At 45.9% G+C, this 21,893-nt stretch overlaps 1 protein-coding gene across 2 annotated transcripts in view; it reads right to left on the bottom strand.

Annotated features, from left to right (window-relative positions):
* The window catches only part of FGF1 (fibroblast growth factor 1), an 85,109-nt gene extending 82,093 nt beyond the window's left edge, over positions 1-3,016 (bottom strand). Inside the window, exon 1 of one of the 2 annotated variants that reach the window (XM_055332785.1) lies at positions 2,275-3,016. The gene's annotated coding sequence lies outside the window, so the exon portion shown is untranslated. The remainder of the gene's footprint in view (positions 1-2,274) is intronic. The other variant, XM_055332783.1, reaches the window with a different exon arrangement.
* Between the last annotated feature and the right edge of the window lie 18,877 nt (positions 3,017-21,893).

Below are 21,893 nucleotides of genomic sequence, written 5' to 3'. Positions count from 1 at the left end.
ACTTTAGATGGGACACCTTGTCTCTACTCGATGAACATTTGTTGATTAGCAGATCCTTTTTTTAAAAAGGATTTTATTTATTTATTTATTTATTTATTTATTTATTTATTTATGACACACACACACACACACACACACACACACACATACACACAGAGGCAGAATCACAGGCAGAGGGAGAAGCAGGCTCCATGCAGGGAGCCTGACGTGGGACTCAATCCCGGGTCTCCAGGATCATGCCCTGGGCCAAAGGCAGCGCTAAATCGCTGGGCCACCGGGGCTGCCCAGCAGATCCTTTTTCAAGGGAAAGAAACTCATTCGCCTATAATTTGTGTTATGTGTAGGTGTAGACTTACCTAAAACAGGGTATGCCTGTGACACAAATGACTACAGATGATTTATCCAGTAGCTCAGATCAAGGAGTATTACATTAGCCAAGCAACATCTATTTGATGAAGTGGAAGGGGTATGCCTCCACTCTGCAGCATCACAAATTCCTAGAAGCTAACACAGCAGGCCTGGTAGCCTCATGATCCTCCAGAGTTCACGCAGGATCCACAGAATGCATGTCAGCAGATTAAGCAAGCACACTGTCTGTCCCGGGGTCAGGCATCCCTTCCCTAAGTGTAAATGAGCATATGATGTCCATCTACCATCGCCACTGCAAGTATAATCACCATGGTTGATGCTACTGGCCTGTGAGGTCAAACCACTTAATGAAGCAGATAGTGTCTCCTTAAACCCTTTATAGAACCAAGCCATATATACATATGTCTGCACCAGATTTGGGAGGCAGTTTACAAGAAACTCAGTGTTTTCTCTTCTTAATTCTTTGTGTATTAACTTTGCTTTGGACTAAGTACCTCATTTGCAAATCCATTTACTCATACTAAAAAAGGCAGGGTCAACACAAGAAGGTGTCCAGTGTTCACCAGCTGCCCCTCAGCAGCAATTTGATGATCTTGCCTTCAGATATACAATCTCAAAAGGGGAATTTCCTCAGAAGCCCTCAATGACCAACACAAAGAAAACAAAGGAAAAGGGAATTTGTGACTGTGAATCACAGTCTCCACCAAAATCCACACTCATTCACCCTCACAGCCCCAGTAAACAGCTGGCCAGCGCTTCACCAGACACCACTTTGCAAAGCTAGGCTCATTTCTTTTCAACCCTTTGCCCCCATCAGGCTGGCTCAGCCTCCCACAGAGCCCGGCTTGTCCTTTGCTGGATGCTTGTGTCCCCGTCCCCCACTGGTGTGCACAGAGCTAAATCATAAACAATCACATCCCTGTAGGGAATGAAAGGGAAAGTGCCCAAGCAGAAAAGAATGCAGAAAAGTGGGAGTGGATTAAAACAGCAGGAGAAAGCACAGAGTGTTTACATTCTGCAGAGTCACAGAGGGAACCCAGATAAGCTGGGTTCCTCTTGGGTCTCTGAAAAATGGGTACTTGATTGGATACCTGGATTCTACCCCAGGCCTGGAGGTTAGACTTGTCAAGTGCTCCGCTCTAGAAGCTGTACACTTGGGGCATGTAATCCGGACGTGGGTGTGGCTAGCCATTCTCTGCTGGTGCCTGTCTGCAGGGGTACTGAGAGGAGGATGTGATTTTCAAAGGAGATCACAAGGAAGGTAAGGAATAACCCAGGGGGCTGCTGGGGCCACAGAATGCCAGCCTGTCGAATCACCATCAGCTAATCCTATATTTCAGCCTGACCTTTCTCCCCAAATGTTGATAAAGTCTGAGGTGCCCACCCGGAGAACAGACTTCCCGAGGCAGCTGAAAGTCCAGGCTCCGCCAGGGTGAGCATGACACAGCAGGCTAACACCAGCCGGACTCACCAAAGCCACAGATTTTGGCTTCTGCCGAACCCAAGGGGCCACATCCAGTCCGTTAGTAAATGAGAACTTTCTGCCCTTTCCAGTCCTCACCAGCCTGGCAGTGGAGGAACAGAGGTGCCGGGCAGCACTGGGCATGATTATTTTTACCATCTCTAAACTCCGGGTGCTATTTTTACCTGCCTGGGCCGTTAGCAAGCCCTTCCCCCAGAGCAGTCTGCGTCATCCATCGTCTAAGCCGAGCGAGAGGTGAGCTGCTTGGTGTCCCCCAGTGGTATCTGCTTAAAGCATCAACTTTCCCCGATTATCTTCCCTCTCGTGTTGTTGTTGTCCTTGCACTTGGACACACCCCCACACACCCCACACACCCCACACACCCCCTCAGCTCTGCATGTAACCTGTCCTTTGTTCCCCAGAACAGAGACTCAGATTCTTACCTGAAAAACTTGCAGGCTGAGGACTGTGCCTCTTCGTCCAAGGGGAGAGGGAATCCGTCTGCTCCCAGTCACTGTCGCTGTGCTGCAGCTGCTTCCCGAGCAGCCCCACGCCGGCTCGGAGCTTCTGGGTTACTGCAGCTCTGTGTGGGGAGAGGGGACGGGCCGTGGCACGCGCATCAGGTCGCCGGTCCGCCTCCAGACCGTGCCACAGAGTCGCCACCGTCCCGCAGGGCTGTGTGGGAAGCGGGGAGGCCGGGGAGGGGGGGCAGTGTCAGGCTCTCCGTCTCCCCCTGGCCTTGGTTGTCAGCAGAGGGGACCTGCCTTCAGACAGCAGCCCACGCTGCCCCCCCGGGACACACACGAGCTCTCGGTGCCCAGGTCTGACGGCCAGCAGCGGCCGGGCCGGTGTGAGCGTGGCTTGTCTCGGGGCACCGCTGAGCCGAGTGGACTGCCGGCCTGTCTGAGCAGAATCCTGTTTATTTGGAAGGCTCAGTCGCCGGGGAAACAGCAGGTCGCGGCTCAGAGACGCTCCTCTGGAATCAGAAGGCTGCTGGGTGAAAGAGTCCTTCTCTGACATCTGGCACCCCGCACGGGTGTCGGGGTCTGTGTGTGGCGGGGCGTGCGTCGCAGGGGGCACGGCGAAGTCACTCTGGGCCGCCCAGGCCGGGGCTGCGGAGTGAGCCTGCCGTCCCTTCCCCGCGGCCAAGCCTCTCCCTGCTGGGCCAGGCTAACGAATCCTCAGGTGAGCCCGGCGCCCGGGGGCGGGGATTGCATCAAAGGACAACGGGCATCATCTTTCTGCCCACGGCCAGGACAGGGTGAGGGAGGGAGGAAGCTGCCTGTGCAAATAACTCTTCGGCTAGAAAGGGGATGAAGCTGGAAATTGGATTGAAAGGATGCAGATCGGGGTGTATCTTGGAAGAGACTAAATGGAAACATGATTAACAGTTTCCTGTAACTGATGAAGAGTCCCTCCTCCTCGTGTAGGCATCTGGGCCTTGGAGGGCTGTGTGTGTGTCTAAGCCCTCCCCCCCCACCTGATGATTCAGACAGGCAGGTACAGACTGACCTGTGAGAACTGGAAATAGGCTCTGTTCTCCACTTCCCCTTGGAAGGTGGAGGTGGGAGCCTCCAAACGCCTCCTGTAGCATCCGGAGAGCCATTTTGTGCCTCCTGAGGGGATGAGTGTCAGAGAAGCTCATCCTCTGGAACAGAAGCACAAACATCCCCTAGCTCCAATAATGGGCAAGCTGCAGCTCTCCTAAAAGGGACTTGAAAAGTACCAAAAGAGTTGGTTTCACCAAATTTTATTAATTTGGAACGTCCATGAACTCCCATGTCCACAGATTCAAAGGTGCTCATGATTTACTTTAAAAAAATCATAATCTGGGGTACCTGGGTGACTTGAGCATCTGTCAAGTGTCTGTCTTTGGCTCAGGTCATGATCCCGGGGTCCAGGGATCGAGTCCTGCATTGAGCTCCCCGCAGGGAACCTGCTTCTCCCTCTGCCAGTGTCTCTGCCTCTCTCTTTGTGTCTCTCATGAATAAATAAAATCTTGTTGTAAAAAGTAAAAAGTAAAAAATAATAATAATCTTCCTGAGGATCTGCACATTTCCATAGGGCCTTCTGAAGCACAAAAACATAAAAATATTTCAGACAATCATCTTCTCAGTATTGGAGAATTATTAGACCGCATCCAGTGTGCGTCTTAACTTCCCAGCACATGGAGTGATAGATTTTCAAGTTAGGGAACACTGAGTTGGGAAACTAGGCCCATTGAAAAGCAAACTAAAAATTCTGAGGACAGAGAAGCAGCTCAGGGTCTCACCAAGGCTGTTCCCCCTAATTAAAGCCTTGGCTGTGACTTAAAAGCAGGTGTCCCTGATTCAGGGTCACACCCTGGAGCTTTCCCACACAATGCAGTCGGCCCTTCCGGGGCAGCTCAGTTCTTCAGGACTCCCTGGTCCCTCCACCCTCCTAATGGAGATGAAAGGGACCCTGCTAACATCTTCCCTGTAGGCCAACAGCAGGGTTGTGACGATCCTGTGTGCCCAAGTGTGTGAAAGCACCGTTAAAAACACTTTTTAAGGGTAGCGCAAGTCTAAGTAATTATTTTAGTTTTGTTTTCCGTTAAATCCAGTTGTGAAATGCTGTTTTAAAAAACACACACACCTACACAGCTTTTAGGCAAATATAATCCCTAGCTACTGATATAAACTTACTTTCCTTACTGTGTATCTGGTATTCGGCAATCTTACTGTACAAATACTGGGTAATAGTGACTCCTCGGTTCCTTCAGGTACTCACTGTAATATAATCCCTCTCAATACTGAAATTTTTAAAATGTCACTTTAACATCCCCAAGTTTCACATTTACTTCAACTTTCACGTCAAGCATCTCGATTTATCTTTTAAATAATATACATTTGGATGTTTTGACTCATGAGACATGATAATACTTTCTGGCCTGTTATTTAGCATGGGAAGAGACCTGGGGGTTGCCTCATCTGAGAAGTCTGGCCTCAGAATAGCCCTCCAGCTCTGGGCCAGGAAACAGTCTGTGGAAACAATAGCTGTGGGGGCTGCTCATTAAGCATCCACGGTACGCCAGATCCTATACAGATCCCGTAACAGAAACCACCTCTTCCCTCAAAGCTCTTAGACCATTTTTCTGCAATGGCCACAACCTGTATGCAGGGCCAGCAGAACCCTAGTAGAAGCCTGGTAGGTTTACCCACAGAGGTGTGGCCGTGGCCGAGTCATCCACACCGAAAATGTTGTGGCTGGTTCCAGAGGTGAGATTTTTTTCCTTCCACATCCTAAGAGATTGACTCACAATGGAGCACTTGAGTGGTTGCTCTTATAGAAAGTGGCTCTGAACCTCTTAGAAGAACCTTAGCAGGGTGATAAAGGTAGAATGGGGCATTTCTATAGTTTTACTTATCCTGTGCTCAGTGCCTCTGAAAATCAGACATCACTTTTTCGACTTTACCAACGTGAAAGCAGAACCAGAGCAGAACCAACAGAATTAAAAATGTCCCCAATATTCTTTCTCTCCAGGCATAACCTATAAGCCACGGATGGCTTCCTGTCCCTTGAATCTTGAGGCTGAGAGTCAACATTGGCTTTAAGATTCCTCTTTGTTCGTCCTGTTTACATAAATGATGCCGTTATTTGAGACACACACCAGACACACACCAGACACACTGCATTTTCTCTCTAATTTCATTTGACCTTGTTGGGACAAACAAATCCTAATCAGCTGACAGGAGAAATCAGATGCTGCATTATCCTCTGTCCCCTAGCAAAGTATTTCCTTCTGTTTATGCCAAATCATGCAATTAAATGAAGGGCATGCTGGCCTCATGGTGAACCAAGTGCCAGAATGACCGGGGAGCGATTTGACAAACAGGGCAGAGAGAAACGCAGCAGGCATTCACAGGAAATTGTATTAGTTGCCCGAGGAGACCCGAAAGCCACAAACATCACCAGAGTGGCAGGACAGAAACAGGGCCTAGTGGTTCTCGAGCGGGCAGTAGCGTGATCCCATCACAATCCAAGAACAGGAGCTCACCCCACAGTCAGCCTGCCTTTCCAGCAACTTCAGGGGCCAGTGCTTGGAAAGGACTATAACACTTGTGGGGTGGGCTTCTTCTCTCTGATACCGATCACCCATCACCTATTCTATTTCATATTTTCTGCAACATCAATTTTTCATTCTAAAATATTTTATCTTGGGGATCCCTGGGTGGCGCAGCGGTTTAGCGCCTGCCTTTGGCCCAGGGCGCGATCCTGGAGACCCGGGATCAAATCCCACATCAGGCTCCCGGTGCATGGAACCTGCTTCTCCCTCTGCCTGTGTCTCTGCCTCTCTCTCTCTCTCTCTGTGACTATCATAAATAAATAAATTTAAAAAAAATAAAAAATAAAAAAAAAATAAAATATTTTATCTTTAAATAAAAGTAATGCTTCACACACGTGACAAAAATGCATGACATCCAGAAGGCTATAAAATGACCCTCCCTAATCCCTTTTCCCCAGAGATAACCACTATTAACTCTTTTTTCTGGATCCTTCTGGGGGATGACTTCATATACCTGAATACAGTGTATAGGCTCAAGAACAATTTACTAGGCACAGTGTCCTGCATTGTTGTTTATTTTTCCCTTAACACATCTTTGCACGTTGGTCTAGTCCATCCAAGCACCAGTATTTCTGGGTTATTGCAATATCCTCCTAGCTGATTTTCCTGCTTCTACCCTAACCCTCTATAGTTCATTCAAGAGGGTTCCTGCTGGAAGAAAAATCGGATCATGTCTCTGTTCAGAACTGTCTGGTATCTCTGACTTGTTCTAAGAACAAAAACTAAGCTTGCTACCACCACCTGCTTCCCTAAGTCCACCCACTATAAACTCCTTGCCTCACTATGTTCTAGTCATGCTACTTATCTAGCCCATAGTCCTACCTCAGGACCTTTGCATCTGCTATTCCCTCTACTTAAAGTATACACATTTATTTTTCTGCCCCTCTTTGCATGATCTCCTCTTGCTTATCATTTTTTTATTTCAGATTTAAAAAAGCATAAAAGCAATGGGGGATCCCTGCTTTTTTTCCTTCATACACTTTAGTACCATCAGAACATTATCACATTCAATTATTTGTTTACTTGTCTCCTGTCTCCCCTGCCACACACACACTGGAATGGCAACTCCATGAGGAAAGCAGGCATTTTGTCTGTCTTTTCACCACTACATCCCCAATAGCTAGACCAGTGGTTCTCAAACTTGGACATGCATCAGAATCACCTGGTGGGTTTATTAAGAAGCATATTGGTGGGTTCCAACTCCAAAGCTTCTAATTCAGGAGGTCTAGGGTGGGCCTGGAAATATGCACATCTAACAAGTACCCGGGTGATGGTGAAACAGCTGGTCCAGGGACCACACTTTTAGAACCCCCAGTCTAGACCACGCCTGCCACACAGTGGGTGTTGCATATTTATTTAGTACATGAATGTCTGAGTCTGTATACAGGGGTCTGCCACCTTCTTTGTCCTGCCAGTTTCCTTTCCACTTCATCATTTATTCCATAAGCCTCCTCAAATTATTTGACAAGAGGGCCCCACGTTTTGTTAGCCAAAATGATTTATCTCCACTGATATGTCAGCAGATGAGTAAAAACATAAAGTTTTATAGGGTCCAAGCAGAGCCCATGAGAGTCACCTCTTGTTCCCTGACTCAATAAATCGTCAGACCAAAGGTAGTCAACTCTCACTTGACATGTGACAGAGGAATTCCCCCAGAAGCAATGGCTCAGGCCTCCCTTGTAATTGTTTAATAACTGTCCTCTTGGCTTGGATTCAGTTTCATGCACTGGAACATACATGCATAGTCTACCTGGACGCCAGATTATAAAAAGTAGAGAGCTCGTGGTTTTCCTGTGAGTCACAAAACCCCTGAGAATCTGACAAGATCTGTAACCCTTTTCCCCAGAAAAATCACACACACACACACACATTTTTTTAATATTTAATTCCTGGAAGTTACAAGATACCCCAAGTTCATTGTGGCCCTAAATTAAAACCTCCTGATTTAATAATTGGCTATCTGCCTGGCAAAACAAACAAAAACAACCTGGATCCTCAGTAGAGTATTTAAATTCCTGGTGATGCAGAGATTTGAATGTAAGAAGACTCACCTTAGAGGAAAACATTAGTTAATACGATTTATGATCTTAAGAACGGAGAATGCTTTTTGAAGCATGACTTGAAACCCGAAAATGAAAAAACAGAATAGTGAGATCGATTCCATAAAATTTTAAATGATCTACCCAGGAAAGAGGGGCGGGGGTCAGAACTCCTCGTCATGTAGTCTCTGTGGAGAAATCTAAGGATTCCGTCTTTTCCATCCATGTTCCTGCACCTTGGATTCTCTGGTGGCCTGTGGCTAAGTTCTGTGGGAGAAGACCTGAGCTTCTCTGAGCACACAGGGTGAGACCATATCCCTCAGTGAAGCTCTGTCACTAGCTTCATTGTATCATTAGCCATGGTTTGTGTTTTTAAACAAGTTTGAGATAAAATTCACATACCATACAGTTCACCCATTTAAAGTAAACAGTTAAATGGTTTCAGTGTACTCACATGGTTGTGCAACCATCAGCACTAATTTTAGAACATTTTTGTCATCCTTTAAAAGAAACCCCATACACAGTAGCAATCCCTTCCCATTCCTCTTTCCTGCCAGGCGTAGGCAACCACTCCCCTGCTTTCTGTCTCTATAGAATGGCCTGTTCTGGCCATTTCATAGAAATGGAATCATATGGGGATGCCTGGGTGTCTCAGTGGTTGAGCATCTGCCTTTAGCTCAGGTTATGATCCTGGGGTCCTGGGGTTGAGTCCACATCGGGCTCCCTGCAGGGAGCCTGCTTCTCCCTCTGCCTATGTCTCTGCCTCTCTCTGTGTGTCTCTAATGAATAAATAATAAAAATAGGAAGGAAGGAAGGAAGGAAGGAAGGAAGGAAGGAAGGAAGGAAGGAAGGAAGGAGAAAGAAAAGAAAGAAAGAAAGAAAGAAAGAAAGAAAGAAAGAAAGAAAGAAAGAAAGAAAGAAAAAGAAAGAGAAAGAAATGGAATCATACAGTATGGGCTTTTTTTCTCTTAAAAAGCATATTGTCTTTGAGGTTCATCAGTTAGGGCATGCATTGAAACTTCATCCCCAGTTCTTTCTGAGTAATAATATTTCATGGTACGGGTATGCCACATTTTATTTATCCATTCATCAGCTATGGATGTGTGGCTTGTTTCCCTGTTTGGGCTGTGACGAATGATGCGGCTATGAACATTTGTGTACAGATCTGGGTAGTTTTTGTGCGGACGTATAGTTTCATTTCTGTTGGGTCTAACAGGCTCTTCTTACTTAGCCTGTACCATTCTTTTGGTTTTGTTTCCCACAATAAACTTGAGAAGTGAGCAGGCTTGACCCCTAAGACCTCAGAGCCCTGCTAGCCCCAGTCTGGGCCCTTCTCTGCCTCTATGTAACCTGAGACCTGACTCAATCTCACCGTGCCTCAGTGTGAGAGCACTCTGACCCTCCCACGAGACATTGTGAGGCTTAATGACATCAGTCAAGTACGATCTGCTCTTGAGAAGATGCTAACCTGTATGAGTAGGTCAGTGTGCATCAAGGAAACCACATATCCACCAAAATAAGGGCCTCACTGGCACCAAGGTGACACCATCAGACAAGAGGCCAGTGGCTGGATGTTTGAGACACAGGCGGTACAAAAAATACTCACCGTTTTCTCAAGATTTTGGTTCCCTTTGAGATCAGAATTTGGTTGCTTTCCATATCCTACAAGCTACCCTCTGAAGGTAGGAATGTCAGGGCCATCTGCCTAATGATGGGCAACCAGAAGGGCAAGCTTAAAGTCTAAAACCTGCTTTCCAGCTAACATGTCCTGAAAGACCACTACCTTCATTTAATAGAAAAATACCTCACTCTCTACAGAGCCCTAGATGTTATCTTCCTTCTGGGAAACCCATGTGCCCTGACCTTCTTTATGGCTTTTTGGATAGGTGAGCGTACCCGCTTGGTACAGCCTGATAAGGAACCCCCTATAGTGGTTCTGGGAGCCCCAGTGGTAGATGGGTCCAAATTCCAAGCTGACTCATGCCTGTTGACCAGTCACCAGTGTCCCTTGGTCTTTAAAATCATGCAGCTGGGAGCTCCCCTGATAAACATGTCAATGACAAGTTTAATAGGAAATGAGATGGCAGGCGTGCCTGGGTTCTAACTCCCATGTCACTGCTTACTAGCTGTATGATATGGGACAAGAAGCTTAGTTCTCAAAGACTCAGTTTTCCCATATGTTAAATGGGGATAATGGTAGGACTTGTCCTGAAGGGTCATTGAGGGTTACCTGAGATGATGCCCATGAGGGCAGCACACAGTTCAAGCTCAATCTATGTTTGCTGTAGTTATTATATTACTTTTAAGATTAAAAAAATACAGGACTTCAAGTAGCCTAGCCGTCCTCTCTCAGGTATTTAGGGAGGCAGGATTTCTCCTAGTCACTTAATTGGGCACCTGCTATGTATCAGTCACCACAGAGAGATGTGGGGGTTAAATAGAATTACCCCCAGGAGTGTAAAATTCAAGTTGAGAGAGAAAGTAAACCATACAGTAAACCACAGTAGTGACAATCAGTGCCATCCAGATTCAGAGTGGGAGATAGCAGAAAGGCTGGAACAGCGCAGGGAAGGCCTCAGAGGGGCAGCCGCACTGTGGCCGGTCCTTGAAAGGCCAGATGGGTTCACATCAGCAGGGCAGAGGGAGACACAAGTGGGCAAGGCTGGGTGAGGGGCAAAGGGAGATCCGTGTGTGCACAGGCAGGGTGGGGGCCCGGGTGGGTCTCCGTATGGTGAGTTGTCCAGGGACTGAGCCAGACACAAGCCTTCTGGTGTCTTTTCCACTGTCTGGGGTCACTCCTAGTGAGATTCCATGGGTCTTTATTTTATTTTATTTTTTTTCTGAGAGAGGCAGAGACACAGGCAGAGGGAGAAGCAAGTTCCCTGTGGGGAACCCAACGCGGGACTCGATCCCAGGACCCCGGGATTAGGACCTAAGCCAAAGACAGACGCTCAACCACTGAGCCCACGCAGGCGTCCCACCATGGGATCTTTTAGTCACTTCTAATGATTATTCTTATTATGAAACTTTCTGTTATTCATTTTCACGGAGTAAGGAAGAGGAGCGATGTTGGAGGAGCTTTAACTCTTCATCCAGACGAGCACAAAAAGAGCACCCCAGAGTGGCAGGCATTGGCCCTGCTGTACTGTATCCACCCCCCTCTCCTAGGACGAGCATCCGGGTTGTCTTTGGGGACCCAGCCTTTCCCTGCTTTTGGTGCCTGTGGTTTTGGGTGGGGATGACTCCACCCCTATGGCAGGGATGGGCAAGGCGCCCACACTGGTTCAGTGAGATGTGACTCTGAGACTCTAGATTCTTGCGAACGGGCAGTGTGCCTGTTCTTCCGGGGTGGCTGTGCTGGGAGGGTGTCAGCCTGGAGCTGCTGGTGGCCATCTCGCCGCTGCAGTTGGTGAGCTCTCCTGGAATGGAATGACCCAGGGATGCAGAGCCAAGAAATGGTCAGAGACAGAGTCAGGACACCATCGTATGGGCACCTGGATGCCACTATACCAAAGCTTTTTCAGTGACATGAAAAGTCAAACTGGGCTTCAGTCTATTGTCACTAAAAGCATCCTGATTCACTGGAGTAGTTATCTTGCTCCTACTCACATTCCATTGACTGCTTCTCAGCATAGATATTTGTGGTCCATCGTCAAGGGGTGGTATGTAACAAGGGTTAGTGTTCTGCGTGTGCAAGTGATGGTGACATCTGCACGCATCCCCAGAAAGACACCCGTGCACGTCGTGTGCTTAGGAGGGAAAACCAAGACTGTGAAACTTTGTCTTCTTCATCCCTTGACTCTGCTTCCAGAGCAATTCTCCCCAAACCCTGCATTGTATTCCTCTTGTTCTCAACCAAAGAAATGAGTTCTTGGATCCGTTAAGTGTGTTTTGCAGGGTTCTAAGAAGTCAGGAAGAGGTGTGGAAGGGGTGAGGAGAGAGGAAGCTCTGCGTGTCCCCTGTGTGTTTTTTCCCTTTTGCCCAATAGTTAGGAATGAGCCAACATCCTTTTATTTCCTATTACGTGCAGAGCTTTTTAAAACTAAGCATTAACTCTACTATAATGGGTTTGTCTCATGACTTCTTGGAAAACATCTTGGATCTGAGCAAAGATAATTCACTTGGTGGGAATCATTTCCTGCTTCCCCTGCTAGGAACTAGATCTAGCTGTTCCTCCTGGGAGCAAATTGGCCTTAAGTGAGAGAGGAGAGTACAGGTATTTTAAGCTAGCATCCATCGTGGGGATTCAAGCCTGCCACGATCCGGATCAGGGAGGAGAAGAGCAAGAAGCAGGGCAGGGGAGAGCACTGGTGCCTGACACAAGCAGGACGACAAGCATGGCATCTGGAGTTAGAGCCCCTCGGAGAAGCTGCCGCACTCACCTCTTTGCCTCAGCTCTGGGGCGCCTTCCCTCCAGCCTCGGGTGCCCCCAGGTGCCCACCGGTGCCCACGGGTACCCACGCGGCCCTAGCAGGAGCACTGCAGGCGAGCCGCAGGGGGAAGGCAGTTCCCATTCCCCATCAGAAGGGCGTGTCCGCCGAAAGCAGGCGATGCCCTTCCTTACTCCCTTGGACTTGAGGCTGCTGGTTCTGCAAGTCCTGTCTTTCCTGCTCCCTGTCTGGTGTGAGTGGACCTCAGGGGAGTCCTAAGAGAAGGGCTGAGTGCAGAGCACACCCCCCACCCCCCCGCCCTGATACAGGTTGTTTTCCTGGCCGGCCTGGAGAGCCTCAAGAGGGAGGCAGCCGGGATCCCTGGGTAGCTCCGTGGTTTAGCACCTGCCTTCAGCCCAGGGTGCGATCCTGGAGTCCTGGGATTGATTCCCACGTCGGGCTCCCTGCATGGAGCCTGCTTCTCCCACTGCCTGTGTCTCTGCCTCTCTCTCTCTCTCTCTCTCTCTATGTCTATCATGAATAAAAATAAATAAATAAATCTTTAAAAAAAAAAAAAGAGGGAGGCAGCTGAGTGGGAGGCCACCCTCTTGGGACCATCCCCGCCCCCCTGCCCCGCCCCGGTGCGACTGATGGTGGTAGTACCCACAGAAAGCTCAAGGACAAGCACTTGTGTATTTATTTCTCCCCTCTCATGTGATCTTATTTTTGGAATGGACACAAAAGCTATTTGGGGGCTGGACAGCTGTCAGGCAAAAGGACCGGTGTCTCATGCAGGTTGTCTTCCTGCCTCTCCCTGAACGAGACCCTCTTACCTTTCCCTGTCGAAGGCAGAACTCTGGGGGTCTCGCTCTGAACCTGACGTTTCATATAGCACAGCACTTAGCCCAAATTACTAATTTTAGGCCAACTAGTTTACCACCACCCTCTTTGAGGTTTCACAGGGTATAAATGTAATGAACAATGCCATCACTTGTATGTCTGAGGGCTGGTGGACCTGTCACCTACTCAACATAGATGTGTCCGTCACATATACACAATCTCAGACGTCAACAACCAGGTGGGACCTCAGGCCCAGGAGGTGGTCAGGAGCCAAGTCCAAGGACAGAGCGAGCCAGTAGCACTGAAGCGCCCTGATGCCCCCTCCCCCAATCCAGCTGTTTCTGCTTCTGACTCCTAACTTTATAACACTTAAAACATTTCAATGGCTTGGTTTTTCACCTCTGATTTTTCCTCTTCGGACATGAATGGAAAGTTTTGAAACACTCATGCCTGACAAATGCTGTATCATCATCTGCACAATCCTCACTGTTACTTATTAAGTTCTTGCTACATGCCATTCCTGTGCGGGGGCCCTCTTCCTGGGCTGGCTCATTTCTCCTCACAGCAGCCCTCTCTGGAAGATAATCTTGTTCCCACTGGACAGCCCAAGAAGCAGAGGCTGGGCAAGGTGGGCTTGCCCAGGAGAGATCTGAGCCTCCATTTGTCATTTGTCTGATTCCAGAACAAGAGTTTTTGGCTACTTTGCTTACTTGTCTGCTGAAGCTATAAATTACCGATATTTCACTATTGTTTTCATGTCCTTAGAGGAAAATCTTAAAAAATCTCATGGTTGATTCAGACACATGACTTCACTTCTCATGCTCTTTCCTAAACCCAGTCCTTGAAGCAGAGAGAATGAAGTTTTCATGTGTTTACAGTCTCAGGCCCTGATTCTAGATACAGGATGGAGAGTCTGTGGCCTCCAAGCTCCTTGAAGCCGATCTTCTATGAATAATTCAGGGAGCAAACACACGCACAGCAGAGAGGACTGGGCTGGCCTGGCCCCTCAGGGCTCTTCAGTGCATCTAGATGGAATTGCCCCTTTCTCCCCTACCTTGAGGGACAGGCCTAGAAATGGGGTCCAACAGCTTGTCCAACACTGCCCCCTTCGGGCCACTAGGCTGCATTACTCCCAGGATGGTGGTCAAAACTTCACAAGGGGGCTTGAAGGATTATTTTTAGAGAATCTGCTTCCGGATCCTCAGTTTCTTTAGAGGCTTTTTCCTAAAACTGATTTGCCTGAGAAAATTCCTGTGTTGATAATAATCCTTCCCTTACTGGAAAGCACACCCCTCGCTCCACAAATCTTACTAAAGTGCAGGTGCTCCAAATATAAAAATTTCCAGGTACAGTTGCCCAAACTGAAAACCTCCCTTAATGATTTAATTCAGCTTCCTTTAATGATTAATTAAGGCATTTTTTAGATTTGACTAAATTTGTTTCTTCCTTGATTTTGAAGAAAAGCACTGTGAAAGCAAACCATAGGGAATGATAGAAATAATAACAGATTGGAGTGCCTGGGTGGCTCAGCGGGTTGAGTGGCTGCTTTTGGTTGAGGTCATGATCCCGGGATCCTGGGATTGAGCCCTGCATTGGGCTCCCTGCTCAGTGGGGAGTCGGCTTCTCCCTCTGCACCTCCCCACCACTCTCTCTCTCTCTCTCTTTCTTTCTCTTCCCCTCTCAAATAAATAAAATCTTTTTTTAAAAAAGAAATAGTAACAGATTAATTGGTATATTTAAAGAATAATGTCATAACTTAATTTTTTATTCCCAATATTTACATTGTTCTGGAAGTCATTATCTTGAAGCCAAATGAACCTAATGATGAACATGTAACATATCAACTTTAAAATGTAGGTATAGGTAACATGGTTTTTCAGAGTTGTTTCAGAAGGCCCAGGAACAACAATGGTTGAAGATGGTTGGCCACTGCTGACCACAGATTGTTGTCTGTCCATCCAACAAATCGAGCACCTGCTATATGTCAGGCATTGTTTCAGGCACTAGATAGAAACACAATGAGCAATACCCTAACATGTTACATGCCAGATTCTTACTTGTGGCTACCTCTAGGGAGCTGAGTGAGGCAAACCAGATTAACAATAATTACTCAAAGTAATAAAAAAAATTCAACTTTGATAAGTACTACTAAGGAGGGGCATTTGGTGAGTAGAGAATATAGAATGGAGAGTGACAAAAAATAATGATGATTGACCTGTTTCATAGAGAAGATATCAGGGAAGGTGACCCTAAGGAAATGACGTCTGAACCAAGAATAACATAGGTTCCAAGAAGACTATGAGAACCCAGGAAGAAGGCCCCAGTAGCATAGGAGGATTGGGAGAAGGATCAGCCATTATAGAGTAGGTTGTTTTTAGAAAGGACCTTTGCCTTTACACAAGTATAACCCATGTTATAAATTGGTGGTTCTCAACTGGGAGTGATGTACTTCCCAGGGGACATTTGGCAATTTCTGCAGACATATTTGGCTGCTGCAGCTGGGACTTTACTAGTGGCATCTAGAGGGTGGAGACCACAGATGCTTCTAAACATTCTACAATATACAGGACAGTCCCCACAACAAAAGATGCAGCCCCCAAAGTCAATAGTCCTAAGGTTGAGAAATTCTGTTACAGATGAGGGCAGGGCAGGCCCACACATGTCTGCAGTGGATGTGAATTCATTTGTTCATTCATTCAACAAATACTAGGAGTGCTTGCTATGCTGGAGACCCTATTCTAGGTATATTTGAGGCATACCAGGTACCTTTTAACAAAAATTGTCACCTCAAATGGCCAGCCTGGTTATGTTCCTGTGACCCAGCCTAAAATTTTCACCATTCAAGTGGTGGCAAGATTGGTCTTACTGTCTGTAGAAAGAAGAGATAACAATGTATGGATATTATTAGAGATGGTCAGTGAGGCATTGTCTATAATAGTGGAAACAACCTAAATATCTGTCAATAGAGGAATGATTAGGGATCCCTGGGTGGCGCAGCGGTTTGGTGCCTGCCTTTGGCCCAGGGCGCGATCCTGGAGACCCGGGATCGAATCCCACGTCAGGCTCCCGGTGCATGGAGCCTGCTTCTCCCTCTGCCTGTGTCTCTGCCTCTCTCTCTCTCTCTGTGACTATCATAAATAAATAAATAAAAATTTTAAAAAAAATAGAGGAATGATTATGTGCTTCTAGCACAGCCATATAGTAGCGTCCATTAAAAAGAAAGGAAACGGGCAACCCCGGTGGCTCAGCGGTTTAGCACCGCCCTTGGCCCAGGGCGTGATCCTGGGAACCTGGAATCGAGTCCCATGTCCGGTGTCCGGCTTCCTGCGTGGAGTCTGCTTCTCCCTCTGCCTGTCTCTCTCTCTCTCTCTCTCTCTCTCTCTCTCTCTCTCCTGATTAAATAAATAAAATCTTTTTTTTTTTTTTTAAAAAGGAAGGAAACAAGAGATGATACAGAAAAAAGCCATGAAGGTATTATTCACTGGAAAAAGTTTTGGAATAGCAGGTAGAATATGATTGATGTGATTTATGTTTTCAAATTGGTTTATGTGTGCACATGCATGCAAGTACTGGAGAAGTTGTCACCAAATTCTAATAATGGCTACCTCTAAGAAGTGGAAAAACAACCCTGGAACATGTTCACTGAGAGTAGCCCTCTACCTAATTTCCTCCTCTCCAGTTTATCCTCTCCAACATCCTACTACCAATATGCAACCAGTCATCAACTTCTAGAGATCCTTCGACTTCCAGGACAGTATCTGTTCCTTATTCTTAAATCCAAAGCCCTCCCAAACTTGCCTCCAGCCAGTCTTCTTAGCCTGTCCCTCCCTTACCAGCCTGTCCCACCCCCACCTCTCCAGAGCTTCAGCCAGAGTGGACTCCTGGGAATTCATCATGCCACACTCTTTCAAGACAGGCTCACCTCTGTGCCTGAAAACAGTCTTCCTCTTTTTATACCTGTATTAGTCAGGATAGAGTAGGTTATACTGTGGTTATAATTGATCCCCAAATGTCAGTGACCTAAAATAACAAAGATTTGTTTTTCTTTCTTTCTTTCTTTCTTTCTTTCTTTCTTTCTTTCTTTCTTTCTTTCTTTCTTCTTTCTTTCTCTCTTTCTTTCTTTCTTTTTTAGGTTTATTTCTCATTAATGAATATCAACCTGGGGACACCTGGGTGGCTCAGTGGTTGAATGTCTGCCTTTGGCCCAGGGCATGATTCCAGGGTCCTGGGATCAAGTTCCATATTGTGCTCCCTGCAGGGAAGCTTTTCCCCTCTATCTCTCTCTGTGTGTCTCTCATGAATAAATGAAATCTTTTAAAAAATGAATATCAATCTGTCCATTTTCAGGTTGGCTGGGGAACTCTGCTCCATATCATCCTTAATCAAGGACCCAGAGCTCAAGAAGGTCAAGGAACTCCTGATCTCCACTTTAAGGTAGGAAGAAGGAGATACATTTACTAATACACTAACACTAGATGCTACTTCTATTCACAAGTCCTATGGCCACACCTAATATAAAGTGAGATGGAGAATTTCAATATGAAATCATTTTCCTTCTGCTCAAAGAACACTCCTTTAGTATCTACTGCTGTTAAAGAATCCTGAAAATGTCTTAATTTCACTTTTATTATCACAGGCTGCTTTCACTGGTTATGGAATTCTAGGTTTTCTCTCAATACTTTCAAGCTCGTTAAATTCTACTAATTTCTAGCTACTGTTATTTCTGTCAAGAAGTAAATTAACAGTCTATTCATTTTTTTTCAAGTAATGGTAGCTGCTTTTAACTTCTTTCTTTTCTCTTTGCCTTTGTTTTTCATCTTTTTTTACCATGACATATGTAGATGTGGCTTTCTTTATATTTATCCTGCTTGGAGTTTCCAGGGCTTCTGGACCCATGGCTTGATAGTTTTAGTCAATTTTGGCAATTATTTTTCTCTTCAAATATTGCTACTGCTTTATTGTCTCTCTCTTCTCCTAGAACTTCAGTCTTTGCTTTATCTTCCATATCTCTTATTCTCTCACATCATTTTCCATTCTTTTGTCTCTTCAAGTTTCATTCTGAAATTTCCTTCTATCCTACTGCCCACTTCATCAATTCTCCCTTTATCTGTGTCTAATTAGCTGTTAAACTCATCTACTGAGCTCTTTACTTTCATCATTATATTTTTTAGTTCTACATTTCTATTTGGTTATTTTTCACATCACCATTGTCTTTTTTTTTTTAAGTTTCTGGTTCTCTTTCAGAATTTGTTATCTTTTTTTTTTAAGATTTTATTTATTTATTCATGAGAGACTCAGAGAGAGAGAGAGGCAGAGACATAGACAGAGGGAGAAGCCGGCTCCCTGCAAGGAGCCTGATACAGAACTCAATCCCAGGACCCTGGGATCACAACCTGAGCTGAAGGCAGATGCTCAACCACTGAGCCACACAGGTGTCCCTTGAGTTTTTAATCTTTTATCTCCTTTGCATATTCTGTGCCTGATAATGCTAGTCACTGCAGTTTTCTGGGGGTGTTTCTATAGTAGTTGTTTCTACTGGATCTCATTAATATTGTCGTATTTCCTTATGTGCCAGGTTACTTTCATGTGTGAAGCAATTGTGTGTGAAGAATTGTTTGTAGAAGTAACATGAGAGCTTAATGTGTTTTATTCGTCCAGAGAGTATTTACATTTGCTTCTGTTAGGCACTTGGGAATATTAGCAATCTAGGATCACCATAATCCAATTAGGGTTAAGCTGAGCCCCTGCAAAATGTGGTCTATTACTTATTCATCTGGTCTTAAGATGCAGTCTATCAGGGCCCTCACCTAACATGAGGGACTACATGGTCCCCTCTCCTTTGGTTGGCACTGGATTTCAACTTTTGTTCCCTTTGGATGCAAAACTGCCTCCATGCTGCTTAGCCTCCCAGTTTCTTAGTTGTCTCTTCTAGAAGCAGCAAATATCCCAAGGGGAAAAGATGCCTCAGTTGTTGGGCTTGCCTCCCCAAATGCCAGTCTTTTCCCACATCTTTGTTTAGCATCTTTTCATTATCTTTTTCACACTTCGATGCCCTTCAGGTTGATTGTATTTTTATTTTGTCCAGCCTTCGTAATTGTCCTCAGCAGGAGAGCAAGCCCCAGTGATCTAGTCTCCTGTTACCAGATGGTAGGAAACAGAAATGTGGGGAACTGGTCGGATACATGTGCACGTGCATACTGTGTGAGTACTGGGCACTGGGATTAACTAGAGAGCATGAGCCTTTTTTGCCTTATGGAAACAAGAGTCTTATGTTGCCAGATTTTTCAATTTTTTTTTTCAAAAGAAGTAGGAAATGCAGGCTTTTTAAATGTGAAATCGCAATTTTCAATAGTGGCTAAAAAAAAAATTAACCCTCAGGAAACAGAACAAGACACATTTGCAGTTCAAATCCAGTTTGAAACATCTGAACTATAGTATGTGTTGATGGGTTAAAAGTGGTCATCTTCCACCATTAACCTTAGCTCCCAGTAGTCCAGGCTGCCCTGAATAAACCCTAGTCCCTCATACAGAAAAAAAAATAAATAAACCAATTTATGTCTTCACTGAAATCTCTTAAAAATGCCAACAGGGAGGACGCGTTCTATTCATAACACCAATTTTTTTCTGGAAAACCTCCTCCCCTCTCTCTCTCCCAAATCCTCCTTAGGACAGCCCACCAGCTACTACAATCCCCTTTATCTCTTAAATTCCCCCCAGTTCATTGCATCTCTGGCTTTTAGCTCTCTTATCCTCCCTCTTTCTGATGTATTCTACTTTGCCTAGCAGGTAATTCCCTGCCTTTTCTTCAGTGGACTCATGAAGCCATCCCCGCCCACAGCACTGGGTGACTCAGAATCCCTTCCAGCGTTTTCCTATATTCTACACAAGAAAGCCTCCAAAACCTAGCTGCCAAGATTAATCCTCCTTCACAGGAAGTGGGGGTGGGGAGACATGACGCTGTAAATACTCTAAAATCTGTTTTTTTCCCCCCATTCCATCAGCTATGCCATCTGGTATGGGGTGAAGCCAGGACGCGATGTCATTTGCAAAGGAAGCAGAGCTGATTTCCAGGATGCTTTGGCATCAAGTTGGGTTTTCAGATGGCTGCCATTTCCTTGTCATTTACATTCTCTTGAAAGGACAGTGCCCCCTCACAAACCTCTTGCAAACGAGGAGGGAGAAGCCAGAAGGAAGAGAAATCAAATGTGGACTTTTCCTGATTTGTCTAATAATAGAAAGTTGGCAAAGCATGTCACAGAATAGAAAGTATTTGATAAAAATAGCATCTGTTAAGCCTGGGACTCAAGCTTGAGATGCATGGAAATAAAATTTATTCCTTCCTTGAATGTTCCCCAACTAGTATCACAATTCTGTCTCCTTCATTAATGAGAGAGGTTTAAAATGCTACTTTCTGTGACCAAAATGCCTCTCTTTCCCAACACTGAAGGTGGAGGAGGTGCTGGCTGAATTAAGGAAAGCACTAAGCTGAGAGACTGCCTCTGGCCAGTCGGGTGTGGCTCTACCAACCCACCCTTGACTTTGAGACGTGGTGTCAGGGGCACTCCCTTAGTACCAGCTTGTGAGATGGGACATCTGGGAGAAGGTTTTCCAGACAAGCCAGTGTCACTGACTCACAGGAGCCTAATTGATAATCATAATTGTGTAGTATTATTACTTTCCCAGAGGGAGGTCTCTGGCCAGGCGGCCCTCAGTAAAAAGGGAAAAAAAAAAAAAAAAAAAAAAGCAACCCAGAGACGTGTGTCCTCTCCTTCACAAAGCTGCTCCTCAAGGTGTTTGGGGCTTTCACATTTTTCTCCTGCTACCGAGGACCCCCAACGGTGTCCCCTCAGTTCAGGACAGGAACACGAGATTGGGCCCTTCTCAAAGCACATCCTATATATAGCCCAGTGAACTCTCCTCCTCATGACTGTCATCTGTGTCGCCCGCTCTTCTGGGTCCCAGCCCTTTGATGCCTTGCTGAAAACAGTCTTTTACTGAAAAGCAAAACGGAGCCAAACTAACAGTAGAAGAGAACAAGTGATCAAGTGGCCCCTATTAAATGACCTACATTTTTAATATATTTTTTAAAAATTGTGATGGGGTACTTGGCTGGCTCAATGTGCCTCTTGATCTTGGGGCTGTGAGTTTGAGCCCCATGTTGAGTGTAGAGATTAAAAATAAAATCTTTTAAAAATGCTAAAAAACTACAGGTGCCTGGGCGGCTGAGTTGGTTAAGTGTCCGACTCTTGATTTCAGCTCAGGTCTTGATCTCTGGGTTGTGAGTTCAGGCCCCATGTTGGGCATGTAGCCTACTTTAAATAAGGAGAAAAAGAGGGGTACCTGGTGGCTCAGTTGGTGGGGCTTCCAACTCTTGATTTCACCTCAGGTCATGATCTCAGGGTTGTGAGATGGAGCCCTGAGTGGGGCTCTGTGATGAGCGTGGAGCCTGCTTGGGGTTTTCTCTCTTACCCTCTCCCTCTGCCCCTCCTTCTCCTTGCACTCTCACACTCTCTGTCTCTAAAAAAATAAAAGGGGGTAGGGAAGGACCAAAGAAAGGTAAAAAATTAAAAACTAAAAATTGTGATAAAGTACATATGATCTAAAATTTCCTATTTTAACCATTTTCAAGTGTACAGTTCAGTGGCATTCAGTACCTTCATGTTCTCATGCAACCATCACCACCCTCTATCTCCAGAACTCCTTTCATCTTTTTTTAAAAAAGATTT

This window comes from Nyctereutes procyonoides, unplaced genomic scaffold (assembly GCF_905146905.1).
Source record: "Nyctereutes procyonoides isolate TBG_1078 unplaced genomic scaffold, NYPRO_anot_genome, whole genome shotgun sequence".
NCBI classification, from domain to species: Eukaryota; Metazoa; Chordata; class Mammalia; order Carnivora; family Canidae; genus Nyctereutes; species Nyctereutes procyonoides.
This window is presented reverse-complemented; position numbering and strand designations above follow the sequence as displayed.